The sequence below is a fragment of the Acomys minous genome, assembly GCF_964271855.1.
Source record: "Acomys minous genome assembly, contig: scaffold_27, whole genome shotgun sequence".
In the NCBI taxonomy this organism is placed as follows: domain Eukaryota; kingdom Metazoa; phylum Chordata; class Mammalia; order Rodentia; family Muridae; genus Acomys; species Acomys minous.
The window spans coordinates 1,963,765-1,989,243 of record NW_028182178.1 but is presented as its reverse complement, the minus strand read 5'-3'; positions in this window follow the sequence as shown (position 1 = coordinate 1,989,243).

Sequence of the window (25,479 nt, the reverse complement as noted above, 5' to 3'; positions counted from 1 at the left end):
CTTCTACACATGTATTTGCTGAACGGTGAAAGCGCACAGTAATGCACTTTTCTCCCAGCAAAAACACTGTTTCTAAGGAAATGGGAACACACTGAGGAGACACTTGTGGGAACTATTGTGACTAAAACTGAGCTTCCCTACGCACAGGGAAGCAAGAGAAATGCTGATTTCATCAAGCCCAGTTACATACTCAGAATCTGTACTACTGCACAAATAGGCATGTCTCTGTAGGCAAAAAACTCATTTCTGTCAAAGTTGCCCAAATGCATCTCAGAAGTGTGCAACTTGTTCCCTGAGTTAGAAAACGTCGAGAAACGGTCGTATCTGCTAGCGCTGTGCTTCTACACATGTTTTTGCTGAACGGTGAAAGCGCACAGTAATGCACTTTTCTCCCAGCAAATATACTGTTTCTACGGAAATAGGAACACACTGAGGAGACACTTGTGGGAGCTACTGTGACTAAAACTGAGCTTCCCTACGCACAGGGAAGCAAGAGAAATGCTGATTTCATCAAGCCCAGTTACATACTCAGAATCTGTACTACTGCGCAAATAGGCATGTCTCTGTAGGCAAAACACTCATTTCTGACAAAGTTGCCCAAATGCATCTCAGAAGTGTGCAACTTGTTTCCTGAGTTAGAAAACGTCGAGAAACGTTTGAATCTGCTAGCACTGTGCTTCTACAAATGTATTTGCTGAACGGTGAAGCGCACAGTAATGCACTTTTCTCCCAGCAAATACACTGTTTCTAAGGAAATGGGAACACACTGAGGAGACACTTGTGGGAGCTACTGTGACTAAAACTGAGCTTCCCTACGCACAGGGAAGCAAGAGAAATGCTGATTTCATCAAGCCCAGTTACATACTCAGAATCTGTACTACTGCACAAATAGGCATGTCTCTGTAGGCAAAAAACTCATTTTTGAGAAAGTTACCCAAATGCATCTCAGAAGTGTGGAACTTGTTCCCTGAGTTAGAAAACGTCGAGAAACGTTCGTTTCTGCTAGCGCTGTGCTTCTACACATGTATTTGCTGAACGGTGTAAGCACAAAGTAATGCACTTTTCTCCCAGCAAATACACTGTTTCTAAGGAACTGGGAACACACTGAGGAGACACTTGTGGGAGCTACTGTGACTAAAACTGAGCTTCCCTACGCACAGGGAAGCAAGAGAAATGCTGATTTCATCAAGCCCAGTTACATACTCAGAATCTGTACTACTGCGCAAATAGGCATGTCTCTGTAGGCAAAAAACTCATTTCTGACAAAGTTGCCCAAATGCATCTCAGAAGTGTGCAACTTGTTCCCTGAGTTAGAAAACGTCGAGAAACGGTCTTTTTCTGTTAGCGCTGTGCTTCTACACATGTATTTGCTGAACGGTGAAAGCACACAGTGATGCACTTTTCTTTCAGCAAATACACTGTTTCTAAGGAAATGGGAACACACTGAGGAGACACTTGTGGGAGCTACTGTGACTAAAACTGAGCTTCCCTACGCACAGGGAAGCAAGAGAAATGCTGATTTCATCAAGCCCAGTTACATACTCAGAATCTGTACTACTGTGCAAATAGGCATGTCTCTGTAGGCAAAAAACTCATTTCTGACAAAGTTTCCCAAATGCATCTCAGAAGTGTGCAACTTGTTCCCTGAGTTAGAAAACGTTGAGAAACGGTCGTTTCTGCTAGCGCTGTGCTTCTACACATGTATTTGCTGAACGGTGAAAGCGCACAGTAATGCACTTTTCTCCCAGCAAATACACTGTTTCTAAGGAAATGGGATCACACTGAGGAGACACTAGTGGGAGCTACTTTGACTAAAACTGACCTTCCCTACGCACAGGGAAGCAAGAGAAATGCTGATTTCATCAAGCCCAGTTACATACTCAGAATCTGTACTACTGCACAAATAGGCATGTCTCTGTAGGCAAAAAACCCATTTCTGACAAAGTTGCCCAAATGCATCTCAGAAGTATGCCACTTGTTCCCTGAGTTAGAAAACGTCGAGAAACGGTCGTTTCAGCTAGCGCTGTGCTTCTACACATGTATTTGCTGAACGGTGAAAGCACACAGTAATGCACTTTTCTCCCAGCAAATACACTGTTTCTAAGGAAATGGTAACACACTGAGGAAACACTTGTGGGAGCTACTGTGACTAAAACTGAGCTTCCCTAATCACAGGGAAGCAAGAGAAATGCTGATTTCATCAAGCCCAGTTACATACTCAGAATCTGTACTACTGCGCAAATAGGCATGTCTCTGTAGGCAAAAAACTCATTTCTGACAAAGTTTCCCAAATGCATCTCAGAAGTGTGCAACTTGTTCCCTGAGTTAGAAAACGTCGAGAAACGGTCGTTTCAGCTAGCGCTGTGCTTCTACACATGTATTTGCTGAACGGTGAAAGCACACAGTAATGCACTTTTCTCCCAGCAAATACACTGTTTCTAAGGAAATGGTAACACACTGAGGAAACACTTGTGGGAGCTACTGTGACTAAAACTGAGCTTCCCTAATCACAGGGAAGCAAGAGAAATGCTGATTTCATCAAGCCCAGTTACATACTCAGAATCTGTACTACTGCGCAAATAGGCATGTCTCTGTAGGCAAAAAACTCATTTCTGACAAAGTTGCCCAAATGCATCTCAGAAGTGTGCAACTTGTTCCCTGAGTTAGAAAACGTCGAGAAACGTTCGTTTCTGCAACGCTGTGCTTCTACACATGTATTTGCTGAACGGTGAAAGCGCAGATTGATGCACTTTTCTCCCAGCAAATACACTGTTTCTAAGGAAATGGGAACACACTGAGGAGTCACTTGTGGGAGCTACTGTGACTAAAACTGAGCTTCCCTACGCACAGGGAAGCAAGAGAAATGCTGATTTCATCAAGCCCAGTTACATACTCAGAATCTGTACTACTGCGCAAATAGGCATGTCTCTGTAGGCAAAAAACTCATTTCTGACAAAGTTTCCCAAATGCATCTCAGAAGTGTGCAACTTGTTCCCTGAGTTAGAAAACGTTGAGAAACGGTCGTTTCTGCTAGCGCTGTGCTTCTACACATGTATTTGCTGAACGGTGAAAGCGCAGAGTAATGCACTTTTCTCCCAGCAAATACACTGTTTCTAAGGAAATGGGATCACACTGAGGAGACACTAGTGGGAGCTACTGTGACTAAAACTGACCTTCCCTACGCACAGGTAAGGAAGAGAAATGCTGATTTCATCAAGCCCAGTTACATACTCAGAATCTGTACTACTGCACAAATAGGCATGTCTCTGTAGGCAAAAAACCCATTTCTGACAAAGTTGCCCAAATGCATCTCAGAAGTATGCCACTTGTTCCCTGAGTTAGAAAACGTCGAGAAACGGTCGTTTCTGCTAGCGCTGTGCTTCTACACATGTATTTGCTGAACGGTGAAAGCACACAGTAATGCACTTTTCTCCCAGCAAATACACTGTTTTTAAGGAAATGGTAACACATTGAGGAAACACTTGTGGGAGCTACTGTGACTAAAACTGAGCTTCCCTAATCACAGGGAAGCAAGAGAAATGCTGATTTCATCAAGCCCAGTTACATACTCAGAATCTGTACTACTGCGCAAATAGGCATGTCTCTGTAGGCAAAAAACTCATTTCTGACAAAGTTGCCCAAATGCATCTCAGAAGTGTGCAACTTGTTCCCTGAGTTAGAAAACGTCGAGAAACGTTCGTTTCTGCTAGCACTGTGCTTCTACAAATGTATTTGCTGAACGGTGAAAGCGCACAGTAATGCACTTTTCTCCCAGAAAATACACTGTTTCTAAGGAAATGGGAACACACTGAGGAGACACTTGTGGGAGCTACTGTGACTAAAACTGAGCTTCCCTACGCACAGGGAAGCTAGAGAAATGCTGATTTCATCAAGCCCAGTTACATACTCAGAATCTGTACTACTGCGCAAATAGGCATGTCTCTGTAGGCAAAAAACTCATTTCTGACAAAGTTGCCCAAATGCATCTCAGAAGTGTGCAACTTGTTCCCTGAGTTAGAAAACGTGGAGAAACGTTTGTTTCTGCTAGCGCTGTGCTTCTACACATGTATTTGCTGAAAGGTGAAAGCGCACAGTAATGCACTTCTCTCCCAGCAAATACACTGTTTCTAAGGAAATGGGAACACACTGAGGAGACACTTGTGGGAGCTACTGTGACTAAAACTGAGCTTCCGTACGTACAGGGAAGCAAGAGAAATGCTGATTTCATCAAGCCCAGTTACATACTCAGAATCTGTACTACTGCACAAATAGGCATGTCTCTGTAGGCAAAAAACTCATTTTTGAGAAAGTTACCCAAATGCATCTCAGAAGTGTGGAACTTGTTCCCTGAGTTAGAAAACGTCGAGAAACGTTCGTTTCTGCTAGCGCTCTGCTTCTACACATGTATTTGCTGAACGGTGAAAGCGCAAAGTAATGCACTTTTCTCCCAGCAAATACACTGTTTCTAAGGAACTGGGAACACACTGAGGAGACACTTGTGGGAGCTACTGTGACTAAAACTGAGCTTCCCTACGTACAGGGAAGCAAGAGAAATGCTGATTTCATCAAGCCCAGTTACATACTCAGAATCTGTACTACTGCGCAAATAGGCATGTCTCTGTAGGCAAAAAACTCATTTCTGACAAAGTTGCCCAAATGCATCTCAGAAGTGTGCAACTTGTTTTCTGAGTTAGAAAACGTCGAGAAACGTTCGTTTCTGTTAGCGCTGTGCTTCTACACATGTATTTGCTGAACGATGAAAGCGCACAGTGATGCACTTTTCTCCCAGCAAATACACTGTTTCTAAGGAAATGGGAACACACTGAGGAGACACTTGTGGGAGCTACTGTGACTAAAACTGAGCTTCCCTACGCACAGGGAAGCAAGTGAAATGCTGATTTCATCAAGCCCAGTTACATACTCAGAATCTGTACGACTGCGCAAATAGGCATGTCTCTGTAGGCAAAAAAGTCATTTCGGACAAAGTTGCCTAAATGCATCTCAGAAGTGTGCCACTTGTTCCCTGAGTTAGAAAACGTCGAGAAACGGTCGTTTCAGCTAGCGCTGTGCTTCTACACATGTATTTGCTGAACGGTGAAAGCGCACAGTAATGCACTTTTCTCCCAGCAAATACACTGTTTCTAAGGAAATGGTAACACACTGAGGAGACACTTGTGGGAGCTACTGTGACTAAAACTGAGCTTCCCTAATCACAGGGAAGCAAGAGAAATGCTGATTTCATCAAGCCCAGTTACATACTCAGAATCTGTACTACTGCGCAAATAGGCATGTCTCTGTAGGCAAAAAACTCATTTCTGTCAAAGTTGCCCAAATGCATCTCAGAAGTGTGCAACTTGTTCCCTGAGTTAGAAAACGTCGAGAAACGGTCGTATCTGCTAGCGCTGTGCTTCTACACATGTATTTGCTGAACGGTGGAAGCGCACAGTAATGCACTTTTCTCCCAGCAAATATACTGTTTCTACGGAAATAGGAACACACTGAGGAGACACTTGTGGGAGCTACTGTGACTAAAACTGAGCTTCCCTACGCACAGGGAAGCAAGAGAAATGCTGATTTCATCAAGCCCAGTTACATACTCAGAATCTGTACTACTGCGCAAATAGGCATGTCTCTGTAGGCAAAACACTCATTTCTGACAAAGTTGCCCAAATGCATCTCAGAAGTGTGCAACTTGTTCCCTGAGTTAGAAAACTTGAGAAACGTTCGAATCTGCTAGCACTGTGCTTCTACAAATGTATTTGCTGAACGGTGAAGCGCACAGTAATGCACTTTTCTCCCAGCAAATACACTGTTTCTAAGGAAATGGGAACACACTGAGGAGACACTTGTGGGAGCTACTGTGACTAAAACTGAGCTTCCCTACGCACAGGGAAGCAAGAGAAATGCTGATTTAATCAAGCCCAGTTACATACTCAGAATCTGTACTACTGCGCAAATAGGCATGTCTCTGTAGGCAAAAAACTCATTTCTGACAAAGATGCCCAAATGCATCTCAGAAGTGTGCAACTTGTTCCCTGAGTTAGAAAACGTGGAGAAACGTTTGTTTCTGCTAGCGCTGTGCTTCTACACATGTATTTGATGAAAGGTGAAAGCGCAAAGTAATGCACTTTTCTCCCAGCAAATACACTGTTTCTAAGGAACTGGGAACACACTGAGGAGACACTTGTGGGAGCTACTGTGACTAAAACTGAGCTTCCCTACGCACAGGGAAGCAAGAGAAATGCTGATTTCATCAAGCCCAGTTACATACTCTGAATCTGTACTACTGCGCAAATAGGCATGTCTCTGTAGGCAAAAAACTCATTTCTGACAAAGTTGCCCAAATGCATATCAGAAGTGTGCCACTTGTTCCCTGAGTTAGAAAACGTCGAGAAACGGTCGTTTCAGCTAGCGCTGTGCTTCTACACATGTATTTGCTGAACGGTGAATGCGCACAGTAATGCACTTTTCTCCAAGCAAATACACTGTTTCTAAGGAACTGGGAACACACTGAGGAGACACTTGTGGGAGCTACTGTGACTAAAACTGAGCTTCCCTACGCACAGGGAAGCAAGAGAAATGCTGATTTCATCAAGCCCATTTACATACTAAGAATCTGTACTATTGCGCTAATAGGCATGTCTCTGTAGGCAAAAAACTCATTTCTGACAAAGTTGCCCAAATGCATCTCAGAAGTGTGCCACTTGTTCCCTGAGTCAGAAAACATCGAGAAACGGTCGTTTCAGCTAGCGGTGTGCTTCTACACATGTATTTGCTGAACGGTGAAAGCGCACAGTAATGCACTTTTCTCCCAGCAAAAACACTTTTTCTAAGGAAATGGGAACACACTGAGGAGACACTTGTGGGAACTATTGTGACTAAAACTGAGCTTCCCTACGCACAGGGAAGCAAGAGAAATGCTGATTTCATCAAGCCCAGTTACATACTCAGAATCTGTACTACTGCACAAATAGGCATGTCTCTGTAGGCAAAAAACTCATTTCTGACAAAGTTGCCCAAATGCATCCCAGAAGTGTACAACTTGTTCCCTGAGTTAGAAAATGTCGAGAAACGGTCGTTTCTGCTAGTGCTGTGCTTCTACACATGTATTTGCTGAACAGTGAAAGCACAAAGTGATGCACTTTTCTCCCAGCAAATACACTGTTTCTAAGGAAATGGGAACACACTGAGGAGACACTTGTGGGAGCTACTGTGACTAAAACTGAGCTTCCGTACGCACAGGGAAGCAAGAGAAATGCTGATTTCATCAAGCCCAGTTACATACTCAGAATCTGTACTACTGCGCAAATAGGCATGTCTCTGTAGGCAAAAAACTCATTTCTGACAAAGTTTCACAAATGCATCTCAGAAGTGTGCAACTTGTTCCCTGAGTTAGAAAACGTCGAGAAACGTTCGTTTCTGCTAGCGCTGTGCTTCTACACATGTATTTGCTGATCGGTGAAAGCGCACAGTAATGCACTTTTCTCCCAGCAAATACACTGTTTCTAAGGAACTGGGAACACACTGAGGAGACACTTGTGGGACCTACTGTGACTAAAACTGAGCTTCCCTACGCACAGGGAAGCAAGAGAAATGCTGATTTCATCAAGCCTAGTTACATACTCAGAATCTGTACTACTGTGAAAACAGGCATATCTCTGTAGGCAAAAAACTCATTTCTGAAAAAGTTGCCCAAATGCATCTCAGAAGTGTGCAACTTGTACCCTGAGTTAGAAAACGTCGAGAAACGGTCGTTTCTGCTAACGCTGTGCTTCTACACATGTATTTGCTGAACGGTGAAAGCGCACAGTAATGCACTTTTCTCCCAGCAAATACACTGTTTCTACGGAAATGGGAACACACTGAGGAGACACTTGTGGGAGCTACTGTGACTAAAACTGAGCTTCCCTACGCACAGGGAAGCAAGAGAAATGCTGATTTCATCAAGCCCAGTTACATACTCAGAATCTGTACTACTGCGCAAATAGGCATGTCTCTGTAGGCAAAAAACTCATTTCTGACAAAGTTGCCCAAATGCATCTCAGAAGTGTGCAACTTGTTCCCTTAGTTAGAAAACGTCGAGAAACGTTTGTTTCTGCTAGCGCTGTGCTTCTACACATGTATTTGCTGAACGGTGAAAGCACACAGTAATGCACTTTTCTCCCAGCAAATACACTGTTTCTAAGGAACTGGGAACACACTGAGGAGACACTTGTGGGAGCTACTGTGACTAAAACTGAGCTTCCCTACGCACAGGGAAGCAAGAGAAATGCTGATTTCATCAAGCCCAGTTACATACTCAGAATCTGTACTACTGCGCAAATTGGCATGTCTCTGTAAGCAAAAAACTCATTTTTGAGATAGTTACACAATTGCACCTCAGAAGGGTGCAACTTGTTCCCTGAGTTAGAAAACGTCGAGAAACGTTCGTTTCTGCTAGCGCTGTGCTTCTACACATGTATTTGCTGAACGGTGAAAGCGCACAGTAATGCACTTTTCTCCCAGCAAATACACTGTTTCTAAGGAAAGGGGAACACACTGAGGAGACACTTGTGGGAGCTACTGGGACTAAAACTGAGCTTCCCTATGCACAGGGAAGCAAGAGAAATGCTGATTTCATCAAGCCCAGTTACATACTCAGAATCTGTACTACTGCGCAAATAGGCATGTCTCTGTAGGCAAAAAACTCATTTCTGACAAAGTTGCCCAAATGCAACTCAGAAGTGTGCAACTTGTTCCCTGAGTTAGAAAACGTCGAGAAACGGTCGTTTCTGCTAGCGCTGTGCTTCTACACATGTATTTGCTGAACAGTGAAAGCACAAAGTGATGCACTTTTCTCCCAGCAAATACACTGTTTCTAAGGAAATGGGAACACACTGAGGAGACACTTGTGGGAGCTACTGTGACTAAACTGACCTTCCCTATGCACAGGGAAACAAGAGAAATGCTGATTTCATCAAGCCCAGTTACATACTCAGAATCTGTACTACTGCGCAAATAGGCATGTCTCTGTAGGCAAAAAACTCATTTCTGACAAAGTTGCCCAAATGCATCTCAGAAGTGTGCAACTTGTTCCCTGAGTTAGAAAACGTCGAGAAACGGTCGTTTCTGCTAGCGCTGTGCTTCTACACATGTATTTGCTGAACGGTGAAAGCACAAAGTGATGCACTTTTCTCCCAGCAAATACACTGTTTCTAAGGAAAGGGGAACACACTGAGGAGACACTTGTGGGAGCTACTGTGACTAAAACTGAGCTTCCCTATGCACAGGGAAACAAGAGAAATGCTGATTTCATCAAGCCCAGTTACATACTCAGAATCTGTACTACTACGCAAATAGGCATGTCTCTGTAGGCAAAAAACTCATTTCTGACAGAGTTGCCCAAATGCATCTCAGAAGTGTGCAACTTGTTCCCTGAGTTAGAAAACGTCGAGAAACGGTCGTTTCTGCTAGCGCTGTGCTTCTACACATGTATTTGCTGAACGGTGAAAGCGCACAGTAATGCACTTTTCTCCCAGCAAATACACTGTTTCTAAGGAAATGGGAACACACTGAGGAGACACTTGTGGGAACTACTGTGACTACAACTGAGCTTCCCTAATCACAGGGAAGCAAGAGAAATGCTGATTTCATCAAGCCCAGTTACATACTCAGAATCTGTACTACTGCGCAAATAGGCATGTCTCTGTAGGCAAAAAACTCATTTCTGACAAAGTTGCCCAAATGCATCTCAGAAGTGTGCAACTTGTTCCCTGAGTTAGAAAACGTCCAGAAACGGTCGTTTCAGCTAGCGCTGTGCTTCTACACATGTATTTGCTGAACGGTGAAAGCGCACAGTAATGCACTTTTCTCCCAGCAAATACACTGTTTCTAAGGAAATGGGAACACACTGAGGAGACACTTGTGGGAGCTACTGTGACTAAAACTGAGCTTCCCTACGCACAGGGAAGCAAGAGAATTGCTGATTTCATCAAGCCCAGTTACATACTCAGAATCTGTACTACTGCGCAAATTGGCATGTCTCTGTAAGTAAAAAACTCATTTTTGAGATAGTTACACAATTGCACCTCAGAAGTGTGAAACTTGTTCCCTGAGTTAGAAAACGTCGAGAAACATTCGTTTCTGCTAGCGCTGTGCTTCTACACATGTATTTGCTGAACGGTGAAAGCGCACAGTAATGCACTTTTCTCCCAGCAAATACACTGTTTCTAAGGAAATGGGAACACACTGAGGAGACACTTGTGGGAGCTACTGTGACTAAAACTGAGCTTCCCTACGCACAAGGAAGCAAGAGAAATGCTGATTTCATCAAGCCCAGTTACATACTCAGAATCTGTACTACTGCGCAAATAGGCATGTCTCTGTAGGCAAAAAACTCATTTCTGACAAAGTTGCCCAAATGCATCCCAGAAGTGTACAACTTGTTCCCTGAGTTAGAAAATGTCGAGAAACGGTCGTTTCTGCTAGCGCTGTGCTTCTACACATGTATTTGCTGAACAGTGAAAGCACAAAGTGATGCACTTTTCTCCCAGCAAATACACTGTTTCTAAGGAAATGGGAACACACTGAGGAGACACTTGTGGGAGCTACTGTGATTAAAACTGAGCTTTCCTACGCACAGGGTAGCAAGAGAAATGCTGATTTCATCAAGCCCAGTTACATACTCAGAATCTGTACTACTGCGCAAATAGGCATGTCTCTGTAGGCAAAAAACTCATTTCTGACAAAGTTGCCCAAATGCATCTCAGAAGTGTGCAACTTGTTCCCTGATTTAGAAAACGTCGAGAAACGTTCGTTTCTGCTAGCGCTGTGCTTCTACACATGTATTTGCTGAACGGTGAAAGCGCACAGTAATGCGCTTTTCTCCCAGCAAATACACTGTTTCTAAGGAAATGGGAACACACTGAGGAGACACTTGTGGGAGCTACTGTGACTAAACTGAGCTTCCCTATGCACAGGGAAACAAGAGAAATGCTGATTTCATCAAGCCCAGTTACATACTCAGAATCTGTACTACTGCGCAAATAGGCATGTCTCTGTAGGCAAAAAACTCATTTCTGACAAAGTTGCCCAAATGCATCTCAGAAGTGTGCAACTTGTTCCCTGAGTTAGAAAACGTTGAGAAACGTTCGTTTCTGCTAGCGCTGTGCTTCTACACATGTATTTGCTGAACGGTGAAAGCGCACAGTAATGGACTTTTCTCCCAGCAAATACACTGTTTCTAAGGAAATGGGAACACACTGAGGAGACACTTGTGGGAGCTACTGTGACTAAAACTGAGCTTCCCTACGCACAGGGAAGCAAGAGAAATGCTGATTTCATCCAGCCCAGTTACATACTCAGAATCTGTACTACTGCGCAAATAGGCATGTCTCTGTAGGCAAAAAACTCATTTCTGACAAAGTTGCCCAAATGCATCTCAGAAGTGTGCAACTTGTTTTCTGAGTTAGAAAACGTCGAGAAACATTCATTTCTGCTAGCGCTGTGCTTCTACACATGTATTTGCTGAACGGTGAAAGCGCAAAGTAATGCACTTTTCTCCCAGCAAATACACTGTTTCTAAGGAAATGGGAACACACTGAGGAGACACTTGTGGGAGCTACTGTGACTAAAACTGAGCTTCCCTACGCACAGGGAAGCAAGAGTAATGCTGATTTCATCAAGCCCAGTTACATACTCAGAATCTGTACTACTGCTCAAATAGGCATGTCTCTGTAGGCAAAAAACTCATTTCTGACAAAGTTGCCCAAATGCATCTCAGAAGTGTGCAACTTGCTCCCTGAGTTAGAAAATGTCGAGAAAGGGTCATATCTGCTAGCGCTGTGCTTCTACACATGTATTTGCTGAACGGTGAAAGCGCACAGTAATGCACTTTTCTCCCAGCAAATACACTGTTTCTAAGGAAATGGGAACACACTGAGGAGACACTTGTGGGAGCTACTGTGACTAAAACTGAGCTTCGCTACGCACAGGGAAGCAAGAGAAATGCTGATTTCATCAAGCCCAGTTACATACTCAGAATCTCTACTACTGCGCAAATAGGCATGTCTCTATAGGCAAAAAACTCATTTCTGACAAAGTTGCCCAAATGCATCTCAGAAGTGTGCAACTTGTTCCCTGAGTTAGAAAACGTCGAGAAACGTTTGTTTCTGCTAGCGCTGTGCTTCTACACATGTATTTGCTGAACGGCGAAAGCGCACAGTAATGCACTTTTCTCCCAGCAAATACACAGTTTCTAAGGAAATGGGAACACACTGAGGAGACACTTGTGGGAGCTTCTGTGACTAAAATTGAGCTTCCCTACGCACAGGGAAGCAAGAGAAATGCTGATTTCATCAAGCCCAGTTACATACTCAGAATCTGTACTACTGCGCAAATAGGCATGTCTCTGTAGACAAAAAACTCATTTCTGACAAAGATGCCCAAATGCATCTCAGAAGTGTGCAACTTGTTCCCTGAGTTAGAAAACGTCGAGAAACGTTCGTTTCTGCTAGCGCTGTGCTTCTACACATGTATTTGCTGATCGGTGAAAGCGCACAGTAATGCACTTTTCTCCCAGCAAATACACTGTTTCTAAGGAACTGGGAACACACTGAGGAGACACTTGTGGGACCTACTGTGACTAAAACTGAGCTTCCCTACGCACAGGGAAGCAAGAGAAATGCTGATTTCATCAAGCCTAGTTACATACTCAGAATCTGTACTACTGTGAAAACAGGCATATCTCTGTAGGCAAAAAACTCATTTCTGAAAAAGTTGCCCAAATGCATCTCAGAAGTGTGCAACTTGTACCCTGAGTTAGAAAACGTCGAGAAACGGTCGTTTCTGCTAACGCTGTGCTTCTACACATGTATTTGCTGAACGGTGAAAGCGCACAGTAATGCACTTTTCTCCCAGCAAATACACTGTTTCTACGGAAATGGGAACACACTGAGGAGACACTTGTGGGAGCTACTGTGACTAAAACTGAGCTTCCCTACGCACAGGGAAGCAAGAGAAATGCTGATTTCATCAAGCCCAGTTACATACTCAGAATCTGTACTACTGCGCAAATAGGCATGTCTCTGTAGGCAAAAAACTCATTTCTGACAAAGTTGCCCAAATGCATCTCAGAAGTGTGCAACTTGTTCCCTTAGTTAGAAAACGTCGAGAAACGTTTGTTTCTGCTAGCGCTGTGCTTCTACACATGTATTTGCTGAACGGTGAAAGCACACAGTAATGCACTTTTCTCCCAGCAAATACACTGTTTCTAAGGAACTGGGAACACACTGAGGAGACACTTGTGGGAGCTACTGTGACTAAAACTGAGCTTCCCTACGCACAGGGAAGCAAGAGAAATGCTGATTTCATCAAGCCCAGTTACATACTCAGAATCTGTACTACTGCGCAAATTGGCATGTCTCTGTAAGCAAAAAACTCATTTTTGAGATAGTTACACAATTGCACCTCAGAAGGGTGCAACTTGTTCCCTGAGTTAGAAAACGTCGAGAAACGTTCGTTTCTGCTAGCGCTGTGCTTCTACACATGTATTTGCTGAACGGTGAAAGCGCACAGTAATGCACTTTTCTCCCAGCAAATACACTGTTTCTAAGGAAAGGGGAACACACTGAGGAGACACTTGTGGGAGCTACTGGGACTAAAACTGAGCTTCCCTATGCACAGGGAAGCAAGAGAAATGCTGATTTCATCAAGCCCAGTTACATACTCAGAATCTGTACTACTGCGCAAATAGGCATGTCTCTGTAGGCAAAAAACTCATTTCTGACAAAGTTGCCCAAATGCAACTCAGAAGTGTGCAACTTGTTCCCTGAGTTAGAAAACGTCGAGAAACGGTCGTTTCTGCTAGCGCTGTGCTTCTACACATGTATTTGCTGAACAGTGAAAGCACAAAGTGATGCACTTTTCTCCCAGCAAATACACTGTTTCTAAGGAAATGGGAACACACTGAGGAGACACTTGTGGGAGCTACTGTGACTAAACTGACCTTCCCTATGCACAGGGAAACAAGAGAAATGCTGATTTCATCAAGCCCAGTTACATACTCAGAATCTGTACTACTGCGCAAATAGGCATGTCTCTGTAGGCAAAAAACTCATTTCTGACAAAGTTGCCCAAATGCATCTCAGAAGTGTGCAACTTGTTCCCTGAGTTAGAAAACGTCGAGAAACGGTCGTTTCTGCTAGCGCTGTGCTTCTACACATGTATTTGCTGAACGGTGAAAGCACAAAGTGATGCACTTTTCTCCCAGCAAATACACTGTTTCTAAGGAAAGGGGAACACACTGAGGAGACACTTGTGGGAGCTACTGTGACTAAAACTGAGCTTCCCTATGCACAGGGAAACAAGAGAAATGCTGATTTCATCAAGCCCAGTTACATACTCAGAATCTGTACTACTACGCAAATAGGCATGTCTCTGTAGGCAAAAAACTCATTTCTGACAGAGTTGCCCAAATGCATCTCAGAAGTGTGCAACTTGTTCCCTGAGTTAGAAAACGTCGAGAAACGGTCGTTTCAGCTAGCGCTGTGCTTCTACACATGTATTTGCTGAACGGTGAAAGCGCACAGTAATGCACTTTTCTCCCAGCAAATACACTGTTTCTAAGGAAATGGGAACACACTGAGGAGACACTTGTGGGAGCTACTGTGACTAAAACTGAGCTTCCCTACGCACAGGGAAGCAAGAGAATTGCTGATTTCATCAAGCCCAGTTACATACTCAGAATCTGTACTACTGCGCAAATTGGCATGTCTCTGTAAGTAAAAAACTCATTTTTGAGATAGTTACACAATTGCACCTCAGAAGTGTGAAACTTGTTCCCTGAGTTAGAAAACGTCGAGAAACATTCGTTTCTGCTAGCGCTGTGCTTCTACACATGTATTTGCTGAACGGTGAAAGCGCACAGTAATGCACTTTTCTCCCAGCAAATACACTGTTTCTAAGGAAATGGGAACACACTGAGGAGACACTTGTGGGAGCTACTGTGACTAAAACTGAGCTTCCCTACGCACAAGGAAGCAAGAGAAATGCTGATTTCATCAAGCCCAGTTACATACTCAGAATCTGTACTACTGCGCAAATAGGCATGTCTCTGTAGGCAAAAAACTCATTTCTGACAAAGTTGCCCAAATGCATCCCAGAAGTGTACAACTTGTTCCCTGAGTTAGAAAATGTCGAGAAACGGTCGTTTCTGCTAGCGCTGTGCTTCTACACATGTATTTGCTGAACAGTGAAAGCACAAAGTGATGCACTTTTCTCCCAGCAAATACACTGTTTCTAAGGAAATGGGAACACACTGAGGAGACACTTGTGGGAGCTACTGTGATTAAAACTGAGCTTTCCTACGCACAGGGTAGCAAGAGAAATGCTGATTTCATCAAGCCCAGTTACATACTCAGAATCTGTACTACTGCGCAAATAGGCATGTCTCTGTAGGCAAAAAACTCATTTCTGACAAAGTTGCCCAAATGCATCTCAGAAGTGTGCAACTTGTTCCCTGATTTAGAAAACGTCGAGAAACGTTCGTTTCTGCTAGCGCTGTGCTTCTACACATGTATTTGCTGAACGGTGAAAGCGCACAGTAATGCGCTTTTCTCCCAGCAAATACACTGTTTCTAAGGAAATGGGAACACACTGAGGAGACACTTGTGGGAGCTACTGTGACTAAACTGAGCTTCCCTATGCACAGGGAAACAAGAGAAATGCTGATTTCATCAAGCCCAGTTACATACTCAGAATCTGTACTACTGCGCAAATAGGCATGTCTCTGTAGGCAAAAAACTCATTTCTGACAAAGTTGCCCAAATGCATCTCAGAAGTGTGCAACTTGTTCCCTGAGTTAGAAAACGTTGAGAAACGTTCGTTTCTGCTAGCGCTGTGCTTCTACACATGTATTTGCTGAACGGTGAAAGCGCACAGTAATGGACTTTTCTCCCAGCAAATACACTGTTTCTAAGGAAATGGGAACACACTGAGGAGACACTTGTGGGAGCTACTGTGACTAAAACTGAGCTTCCCTACGCACAGGGAAGCAAGAGAAATGCTGATTTCATCCAGCCCAGTTACATACTCAGAATCTGTACTACTGCGCAAATAGGCATGTCTCTGTAGGCAAAAAACTCATTTCTGACAAAGTTGCCCAAATGCATCTCAGAAGTGTGCAACTTGTTTTCTGAGTTAGAAAACGTCGAGAAACATTCATTTCTGCTAGCGCTGTGCTTCTACACATGTATTTGCTGAACGGTGAAAGCGCAAAGTAATGCACTTTTCTCCCAGCAAATACACTGTTTCTAAGGAAATGGGAACACACTGAGGAGACACTTGTGGGAGCTACTGTGACTAAAACTGAGCTTCCCTACGCACAGGGAAGCAAGAGTAATGCTGATTTCATCAAGCCCAGTTACATACTCAGAATCTGTACTACTGCTCAAATAGGCATGTCTCTGTAGGCAAAAAACTCATTTCTGACAAAGTTGCCCAAATGCATCTCAGAAGTGTGCAACTTGCTCCCTGAGTTAGAAAATGTCGAGAAAGGGTCATATCTGCTAGCGCTGTGCTTCTACACATGTATTTGCTGAACGGTGAAAGCGCACAGTAATGCACTTTTCTCCCAGCAAATACACTGTTTCTAAGGAAATGGGAACACACTGAGGAGACACTTGTGGGAGCTACTGTGACTAAAACTGAGCTTCGCTACGCACAGGGAAGCAAGAGAAATGCTGATTTCATCAAGCCCAGTTACATACTCAGAATCTCTACTACTGCGCAAATAGGCATGTCTCTATAGGCAAAAAACTCATTTCTGACAAAGTTGCCCAAATGCATCTCAGAAGTGTGCAACTTGTTCCCTGAGTTAGAAAACGTCGAGAAACGTTTGTTTCTGCTAGCGCTGTGCTTCTACACATGTATTTGCTGAACGGCGAAAGCGCACAGTAATGCACTTTTCTCCCAGCAAATACACAGTTTCTAAGGAAATGGGAACACACTGAGGAGACACTTGTGGGAGCTTCTGTGACTAAAATTGAGCTTCCCTACGCACAGGGAAGCAAGAGAAATGCTGATTTCATCAAGCCCAGTTACATACTCAGAATCTGTACTACTGCGCAAATAGGCATGTCTCTGTAGACAAAAAACTCATTTCTGACAAAGATGCCCAAATGCATCTCAGAAGTGTGCAACTTGTTCCCTGAGTTAGAAAACGTCGAGAAACGTTCGTTTCTGCTAGCACTGTGCTTCTACACATGTATTTGCTGAAAGGTGAAAGCGCACAGTAATGCACTTTTCTCCCAGCAAAAACACTGTTTCTAAGGAAATGGGAACACACTGAGGAGACACTTGTGGGAGCTACTGTGACTAAAACTGAGCTTCCCTACGCACAGGGAAGCAAGAGAAATGCTGATTTCATCAAGCCCAGTTACATACTCAGAATCTGTACTACTGCGCAAATAGGCATGTCTCTGTAGGCAAAAAACTCATTTCGGACAAAGTTGCCCAAATGCATCTCAGAAGTGTGCAACTTGTTCCCTGAGTTAGAAAACGTCGAGAAACGGGCGTTTCTGCTAGCGCTATGCTTCTACACATGTATTTGCTGAACGGTGAAAGCGCACAGTAATGCACTTTTCTCCCAGCAAATACACTGTTTCTAAGGAAATAGGAACACACTGAGGAGACACTTGTGGGAGCTACTGTGACTAAAACTGAGCTTCCCTACGCACAGGGAAGCTAGAGAAATGCTGATTTCATCAAGCCCAGTTCCATACTCAGAATCTGTACTACTGCGCAAATAGGCATGTCTCTGTAGGCAAAAAAACTCATTTCTGACAAAGTTGCCCAAATGCACCTCAGAAGTGTGCAACTTGTTCCCTGATTTAGAAAACGTCGAGAAACGGTCGTTTCTGCTAGCGCTGTGCTTCTACACATGCATTTGCTGAACGGTGAAAGCGCACACTAATGCACTTTTCGCCCAGCAAATACACTGTTTCTAAGGAAATGGGAACACACTGAGGAGACACTTGTGGGAGCTACTGTGACTAAAACTGAGCTTCCCTATTCACAGGGAAGCAAGAGAAATGCTGATTTCATCAAGCCCAATTACATACTCAGAATCTGTACTACTGCGCGAATAGGCATGTCTCTGTAGGCAAAAAACTCATCTGACAAAGTTGCCCAAAGGCATCTCAGAAGTGTGCAACTTGTTCTCTGAGTTAGAAAATGTCGAGAAACGGTCTTTTCTGCTAGAGCTGTGCTTCTACACATGTATTTGCTGAACGGTGAATGCTCACAGTAATGCACTTTTCTCCCAGCAAATACACTGTTTCTATGGAAATGGGAACAAACTGAGGAGACACTTGTGGGAGCTACTGTGACTAAAACTGAGCTTCCCTACGCACAGGGAAGCAAGAGAAATGCTGATTTCATCAAGCCAAGTTACATACTCAGAATCTGTACTACTGCGCAAATAGGCATGTCTCTGTAGGCAAAAAACTCATTTCTGACAATGTTGCCCTAATGCATCCCAGAAGTGTGCAACTTGTTCCCTGAGTTAGAAAACGTCGAGAAACATTCGTTTCTGCTAGCGCTGTGCTTCTACACATGTATTTGCTGAACGGTGAAAGCGCACAGTAATGCACTTTACTACCAGCAAATACACTGTTTCTAAGGAAATGGGAACACACTGAGGAGACACTTGTGGGAGCTACTGTGACTAAAACTGAGCTTCCCTACGCACAGGGAAGCAAGAGAAATGCTGATTTCATCAAGCCGAGTTACATACTCAGAATCTGTACTACTGCGCAAATAGGCATGTCTCTGTAGGCAAAAAACTCAATTCTGACAAAGTTGCCCAAATGCATCTCAGAAGTGTGCAACTTGTTCCCTGAGTTAGAAAACGTCGAGAAACGGTCATATCTGCTAACGCTGTGCTTCTACACATGTATTTGCTGAACGGTGAAAGCTCACAGTAATGCACTTTTCTCCCAGCAAAAACACTGTTTCTAAGGAAATGGGAACACACTGAGGAGACACTTGTGGGAGCTACTGTGACTAAAACTGAGCTTCCCTACGCACAGGGAAGCAAGAGAAATGCTGATTTCATCAAGCCCAGTTACAAACTCAGAATCTGTACTACTGCGCAAATAGGCATGTCTCTGTAGGCAAAAAACTCATTTCTGTCAAAGTTGCCAAAATGCATCTCAGAAGTGTGTAACTTGTTCCCTGAGTTAGAAAACGTCGAGAAAGGGTCATATCTGCTAGCGCTGTGCTTCTACACATGTATTTGCTGAACGGTGAAAGCGCACAGTAATGCACTTTTCTCCCAGCAAATACACTGTTTCTAAGGAAATGGGAACACACTGAGGAGACACTTGTGGGAGCTACTGTGACTAAAACTGAGCTTCGCTACGCACAGGGAAGCAAGAGAAATGCTGATTTCATCAAGCCCAGTTACATACTCAGAATCTCTACTACTGCGCAAATAGGCATGTCTCTATAGGCAAAAAACTCATTTCTGACAAAGTTGCCCAAATGCATCTCAGAAGTGTGCAACTTGTTCCCTGAGTTAGAAAACGTCGAGAAACGTTTGTTTCTGCTAGCGCTGTGCTTCTACACATGTATTTGCTGAACGGCGAAAGCGCACAGTAATGCACTTTTCTCCCAGCAAATACACAGTTTCTAAGGAAATGGGAACACACTGAGGAGACACTTGTGGGAGCTTCTGTGACTAAAACTGAGCTTCCCTACGCACAGGGAAGCAAGAGAAATGCTGATTTCATCAAGCCCAGTTACATACTCAGAATCTGTACTACTGCGCAAATAGGCATGTCTCTGTAGACAAAAAACTCATTTCTGACAAAGATGCCCAAATGCATCTCAGAAGTGTGCAACTTGTTCCCTGAGTTAGAAAACGTCGAGAAACGTTCGTTTCTGCTAGCACTGTGCTTCTACACATGTATTTGCTGAAAGGTGAAAGCGCACAGTAATGCACTTTTCTCCCAGCAAAAACACTGTTTCTAAGGAAATGGGAACACACTGAGGAGACACTTGTGGGAGCTACTGTGACTAAAACTGAGCTTCCCTACGCACAGGGAAGCAAGAGAAATGCTGATTTCATCAAGCCCAGTTACATACTCAGAATCTGTACTACTGCGCAAATAGGCATGTCTCTGTAGGCAAAAAACTCATTTCTGACAAAGTTGCCCAAATGCATCTCAGAAGTGTGCAACTTGTTCCCTGATTTAGAAAACGTCGAGAAACGGTCATATCTTCTAACGCTGTGCTTCTACACATGTATTTGTGAACGGTGAAAGCGCACAGTAATGCACTTTTCTCCCAGCAAATACACTGTTTCTAAGGAAATGGGAACACACTGAGAAGACACTTGTGGGAGCTACTGTGACTAAAACTGAGCTTCGCTACGCACAGGGAAGCAAGAGAAATGCTGATTTCATCAAGCCCAGTTACATACTCAGAATCTGTACTACTGCGCAGATAGGCATGAATCTGTAGGCAAAAAACTCATTTCTGACAAAGTTACCCAAATGCATCTCAGAAGTGTGCAACTTTTTCCCTGATTTAGAAAACGTCGAGAAACTTTCGTTTCTGCTAGCGCTGTGCTTCTACAGATGCATTTGCTGAACGGTGAAAGCGCACACTAATGCACTTTTCGCCCAACAAATACACTGTTTCTAAGGAAATGGGAACACACTGAGGAGACACTTGTGGGAGCTACTGTGACTAAAACTGAGCTTCCCTACGCACAGGGAAGCAAGAGAAATGCTGATTTCATCAAGCCCAATTACATACTCAGAATCTGTACTACTGCGCGAATAGGCATGTCTCTGTAGGCAAAAAACTCATCTGACAAAGTTGCCCAAAGGCATCTCAGAAGTGTGCAACTTGTTCTCTGAGTTAGAAATCGTCGAGAAACGGTCTTTTCTGCTAGAGCTGTGCTTCTACACATGTATTTGCTGAACGGTGAATGCTCACAGTAATGCACTTTTCTCCCAGCAAATACACTGTTTCTATGGAAATGGGAACACACTGAGGAGACACTTGTGGGAGCTACTGTGACTAAAACTGAGCTTCCCTATGCACAGGGAAGCAAGAGAAATGCTGATTTCATCAAGCCCAGTTACATACTCAGAATCTGTACTTCTCTGTAGGAAAAAACTCATTTTTGACAAAGTTGCCCAAATGCATCCCAGAAGTGTGCAACTTGTTCCCTGAGTTAGAAAACGTCGAGAAACGTTCGTTTCTGCTAGCGCTGTGCTTCTACACATGTATTTGCTGAACGGTGAAAGCACACAGTAATGCACTTTTCTCCCAGCAAATACACTGTTTCTAAGGAAATGGGAACACACTGAGGAGACACTTGTGGGAGCTACTGTGACTAAAACTGAGCTTCCCTACGCACAGGGAAGCAAGAGAAATGCTGATTTCATCAAGCCCAGTTACATACTCAGAATCTGTACTACTGCGCAAATAGGCATGTCTCTGTAGGCAAAAAACTAATTTCTGACAAAGTTGCCCAAATGCATCTCAAAAGTGTGCAACTTGTTCCCTGAGTTAGAAAACGTCGAGAAACGTTCGTTTTTGCTAGTGCTGTGCTTCTACACATGTATTTGCTGAACGGTGAAAGCGCCCATTAATGCACTTTTCTCCCAGCAAATACACTGTTTCTAAGGAAATGGGAACACACTGAGGAGACACTTGTGGGAGCTACTGTGACTAAAACTGAGCTTCCCTACGCACAGGGAAGCAAGAAAAATGCTGATTTCATCCAGCCCAGTTACATACTCAGAATCTGTACTACTGCGCGAATAGGCATGTCTCTGTAGGCAAAAAACTCATTTCTGACAAAGTTGCCCAAATGCATCTCAGAAGTGTGCAACTTGTTCCCTGAGTTAGAAAACGTGGAGGAACGATCGTTTCTGCTAGCGTTGTGCTTCTACACATGTATTTGCTGAACGGTGAAAGCGCACAGTAATGTACTTTTCTCCAAGCAAATACACTGTTTCTAAGGAAATGGGAACACACTGAGGAGACACTTGTGGGAGCTACTGTGATTAAAACTGAGCTTCCCTACGCACAGGGAAGCAAGAGAAATGCTGATTTCATCAAGCCCAGTTACATACTCAGAATCTGTACTACTGCGCAAATAGGCATGTCTCTGTAGGCAAAAAACTCATTTCTGACAAAGTTGCCCAAATGAATCTCAGAAGTGTGCAACTTGTTCCCTGTGTTAGAAAACGTCGAGAAACGTTCGTTTCTGCTAGCGCTGTGCTTCTACACATGTATTTGCTGAACGGTGAAAGCGCACAGTCATGCACTTTTCTCCCAGGAAATACACTGTTTCTAAGGAAATGGGAACACACTGAGGAGACACTTGTGGGAGCTACTGTGACTAAAACTGAACCTCCCTACGCACAGGGAAGCAAGAGAAATGCTGATTTCATCAAACCGAGTTACATACTCAGAATCTGTACTACTGCGCAAATAGGCATGTCTCTGTAGGCAAAAAACTCATTTCTCACAAAGTTGCCCAAATGCATCTCAGAAGTGTGCAACTTGTTCCCTGAGTTAGAAAACGTCGAGAAACGTTTGTTTCTGCTAGCGCTGTGCTTCTACACATGTATTTGCTGAACGGTGAAAGCGCACAGTAATGCACTTTTCTCCCAGCAAATACACTGTTTCTAAGGAAATGGGAACACACTGAGGAGACACTTGTGGGAGCTACTGTGACTAAAACTGAGCTTCCCTACGCACAGGGAAGCAAGAGAAATGCTGATTTCATCAAGCCCAGTTACATACTCAGAATCTGTACTACTGCGCAAATAGGCATGTCTCTGTAGACAAAAAACTCATTTCTGACAAAGATGCCCAAATGCATCTCAGAAGTGTGCAACTTGTTCCCTGAGTTAGAAAACATCGAGAAACGTTCGTTTCTGCTAGCACTGTGCTTCTACACATGTATTTGCTGAACGGTGAAAGCGCACAGTAATGCACTTTTCTCCCAGCAAATACACTGTTTCTAAGGAAAGTGGAACACACTGAGGAGACACTTGTGGGAGCTACTGTGACTAAAACTGAGCTTCCGTACGCACAGGGAAGCAAGAGAAATGCTGATTTCATCAAGCCCAGTTACATACTCAGAATCTGTACTACTGCGCAAATAGGCATGTCTCTGTAGGCAAAAAACTCATTTCTGACAAAGTTGCCCAAATGAATCTCAGAAGTGTGCAACTTGTTCCCTGTGTTAGAAAACGTCGAGAAACGGTCGTTTCTGCTAGCGCTGTGCTTCTACACATGTATTTGCTGAACGGTGAAAGCGCACAGTAATGCACTTTTCTCCCAGGAAATACACTGTTTCTAAGGAAATGGGAACACACTGAGGAGACACTTGTGGGAGCTACTGTGACTAAAACTGAGCTTCCCTACGCACAGGGAAGCAAGAGAAATGCTGATTTCATCAAACCGAGTTACATACTCAGAATCTGTACTACTGCGCAAATAGGCATGTCTCTGTAGGCAAAAAACTCATTTCTCACAAAGTTGCCCAAATGCATCTCAGAAGTGTGCAACTTGTTCCCTGAGTTAGAAAACGTCGAGAAACGTTCGTTTCTGCTAGCGCTGTGCTTCTACACATGTATTTGCTGAACGGTGAAAGCGCACAATGATGCACTTTTCTCCCAGCAAATACACTGTTTCTAAGGAACTGGGAACACACTGAGGAGACACTTGTGGGAGCTACTGTGACTAAAACTGAGCTTCCCTACGCACAGGGAAGCAAGAGAAATGCTGATTTCATCAAGCCCAGTTACATACTCAGAATCTGTACTACTGCACAAATAGGCATGTCTCTTTAGGCAAAAACCTCATTTCTGACAAAGTTGCCCAAATGCATCTCAGAAGTGTGCAACTTGTTCCCTGAATTAGAAAACGTCGAGAAACATTCGTTTCTGCTAGCGCTGTGCTTCTACACATGTATTTGCTGAACGGTGAAAGCACACAGTAATGCACTTTTCTCCCAGCAAATACACTGTTTCTAAGGAAATGGGAACACACTGAGGAGACACTTGTGGGAGCTACTGTGACTAAAACTGAACCTCCCTACGCACAGGGAAGCAAGAGAAATGCTGATTTCATCAAGCCCAGTTACATACTCAGAATCTGTACTACTGCGCAAATAGGCATGTCTCTGTAGGCACAAAACTCATTTCTGACAAAGTTGCCCAAATGCATCTCAGAAGTGTGCAACTTGTTCCCTGAGTTAGAAACCGTCGAGAAACGTTTGTTTCTGCTAGCGCTGTGCTTCTACACATGTATTTGCTGAACGGTGAAAGCGCACAGTAATGCACTTTTCTCCCAGCAAATACACTGTTTCTAAGGAAATGGGAACACACTGAGGAGACACTTGTGGGAGCTACTGTGACTAAAACTGAGCTTCCCTACGCACAGGGAAGCAAGAGAAATGCTGATTTCATCAAGCCCAGTTACATACTCAGAATCTGTACTACTGCGCAAATAGGCATGTCTCTGTAGACAAAAAACTCATTTCTGACAAAGATGCCCAAATGCATCTCAGAAGTGTGCAACTTGTTCCCTGAGTTAGAAAACATCGAGAAACGTTCGTTTCTGCTAGCACTGTGCTTCTACACATGTATTTGCTGAACGGTGAAAGCGCACAGTAATGCACTTTTCTCCCAGCAAATACACTGTTTCTAAGGAAAGTGGAACACACTGAGGAGACACTTGTGGGAGCTACTGGGACTAAAACTGAGCTTCCCTACGCACAGGGAAGCAAGAGAAATGCTGATTTCATCAAGCCCAGTTACATACTCAGAATCTGTACTACTGCGCAAATAGGCATGTCTCTGTAGGCAAAAAACTCATTTCTGACAAAGTTGCCCAAATGAATCTCAGAAGTGTGCAACTTGTTCCCTGTGTTAGAAAACGTCGAGAAACGGTCGTTTCTGCTAGCGCTGTGCTTCTACACATGTATTTGCTGAACGGTGAAAGCGCACAGTAATGCACTTTTCTCCCAGGAAATACACTGTTTCTAAGGAAATGGGAACACACTGAGGAGACACTTGTGGGAGCTACTGTGACTAAAACTGAGCTTCCCTACGCACAGGGAAGCAAGAGAAATGCTGATTTCATCAAACCGAGTTACATACTCAGAATCTGTACTACTGCGCAAATAGGCATGTCTCTGTAGGCAAAAAACTCATTTCTCACAAAGTTGCCCAAATGCATCTCAGAAGTGTGCAACTTGTTCCCTGAGTTAGAAAACGTCGAGAAACGTTCGTTTCTGCTAGCGCTGTGCTTCTACACATGTATTTGCTGAACGGTGAAAGCGCACAATGATGCACTTTTCTCCCAGCAAATACACTGTTTCTAAGGAACTGGGAACACACTGAGGAGACACTTGTGGGAGCTACTGTGACTAAAACTGAGCTTCCCTACGCACAGGGAAGCAAGAGA